We start from the raw sequence: 2304 nt of genomic DNA, 5'->3' as shown, positions 1-2304 counted from the left end.
AACCACTCTGCTCTTTCTCTGGACATCCGAGTGTTGTCTGAAAAATGCCCCGGGTAGGAGGGGTGGGTATGAAGCCCCCAATCAAGCCAAGAGGGTCTGTAGCACAAATGCTCAGCCAAAAATGTTAGCAGCAAGAGGGACCAGACAGACAAGAGACAACTAATGATAAGAATACCCACTCACTATTTTTAAAATATTTGACAAAATTTAAAAATATTTGACAGTCCTCACCCCTTTCATTGACCGCGCACTGTTTTCCAACGAGTACACAAGACATTTCAGGTGGGATGCGACGCTTCAGCTTTAGACTTGAGGAACTTCACTGTAGGAAGTAATCATTTTGTCCAGCTTTTCTCCAACTTTCTTCTACAAAACACTGGGGTCTGCTAACCGTTCGAGGTAAAGACCACCAGGTTCACCCAGTCAGTGCTGGTTTTATTCACTTACTGCAGCAAGGGCGGGTGTACACCAGATGGGCTGTCTCAGTAAGAGGCTGTGTGGCAAGGGGCTTCTGTAGGACCTGGGTTTGTGCTGAGTGATTCTAAGGTGGGAAGGGTAGGGGAAACAGGAGTCAGGTCAGGGTTGGAAGTGGTCCTGAAGCGGGGTGCTTTAACCATTGGGTATCTCCAAAATCTCTGTCCCGGGGGTGAGAAGAGCAAAGCACCTCTGGGGGAGGGAGTGATAAGAACACAGGAGCCACTCACAGGCACTTTGCAGCTGCGCTGTGGCCTCGCACGGGACGTGTTTATGACTCTCGGGAACATCTGAGCCGGCTTATCAGGGCTGATTTTTACTTTCTCAAGTCCCACAAGTTAGTGGGTGTTCCTGGAAAACAAGAGATCTAAATAAGCCTGTGAAACAATAGTAAATAAACACAGTACTGGGCTTTCGGGATCTTTGAACACGCTAAGGTGACTTGTGAATCTCCCGAAACACCGGCCATTTATTTCAACACAGCTGCCTGATTCTGTTCAAATGTAAGTCAGAACGTCCAGTGGTTTTTCATACTTCTCCCACACCCCGAGCATTTCCACTCTGACCTCTTTGCCTACGGATTCTGCCCCCTCCTCTCTCTGTTCCAACCACCCTGGCCTCTGCCGTGTTTCGTGAGCACTTCCCTTCCCTCTGCCCGGAATGCTTTTCCCCACGGGCCTGTGGAAACCGTTCCCACCTCTCCTCAGGCCTTTGTTCAAAGGGAATCTTCCAGGGAGGCCTTCCCTGCTTTCTCTCTGTGAAATCAACCCCCTCCTCAACTCTTCCAGACGCCCTTTCACTGCTTTATTTTTCTTCTCAGCACTCATTACATCTAAGGTATTCTCCACTTTATTTTATTTTTTTCTTTGTGGTCTTTCTGCCTATGTGGGCTGGACTTTTTTAATTTTTAAAAAAATCTTTAAAATTTTATTATTTTTTTAAATTTAATTTTTATTTTATATTGGAGTAGAGTTGATTTACAATGTTGTGTTAGTTTCAGGTGTGCAGCAAAGTGATTCAGTTACATATATACATATATCCATTCTTTTTCAGATTCTTTTCCCATATAACTTATCATAGAATATTGAGTAAAGTTCCCTGTGCTGTACAGTAGGTCCTTGTTGTTTATCTATTTTATATCTAGTAGTGTGTATGTATGTTAATCCCAAACTCCTAATTTATCCCTCCCGCCCACCTTTCCCCTTTGGTGACCATAAGTTTGTTTTCAAAGTCTGTGAGTCTGTTTCTGTTTTGTAAATAAGTTCATTTGTATCATTTTTTTTTAGATTCCACATATAAGTGATATCATATGATATTTGTCTTTCTCTGTCTGGCTTACTTCATTTAGTGGGATCATCTCTAGGTCCATCCATGTTGCTGCAAATGGCATTATTTCATCCATTTTTACAGCTGAGTAATATTCCATTGTATCAATACATATGTACCACACTTTTATCCATTCCTCTGTTGATGGACACTTAGGCTGCTTCCATGTCCTGGCTATTGTAAATAGTGTTGCAATGAACATTGGGGTGCATGTAACCTTTCAAATTATAGTTTTTCAGGATATATGCCCACGAGTGGGATTGCTGGATCATATGGTAGTTCTATTTTTAGTTTCTTAAGGACCCTCCATACTGTTCTCCATAGTGGCTCTACCACTTTACAGTCCCACCAGCAGTGTGGGAGGGTTCCCTTTTCTCCACACCCGCTCCAGCATTTATTATTTGTAGATGTGACGATGGCCATTCTGACCCGTGTGAGGTGATACCTCGTTGTAGTTTTTATTTGCATTTCTCTGACAATTAGTGATACGGAGCACATTTGCAT

Source organism: Balaenoptera ricei, chromosome 20, assembly GCF_028023285.1.
Source record: "Balaenoptera ricei isolate mBalRic1 chromosome 20, mBalRic1.hap2, whole genome shotgun sequence".
Taxonomy (NCBI): Eukaryota; Metazoa; Chordata; class Mammalia; order Artiodactyla; family Balaenopteridae; genus Balaenoptera; species Balaenoptera ricei.
The sequence above is the reverse complement of the archived record's forward strand: the minus strand, read 5'-3'. Positions refer to the sequence as shown.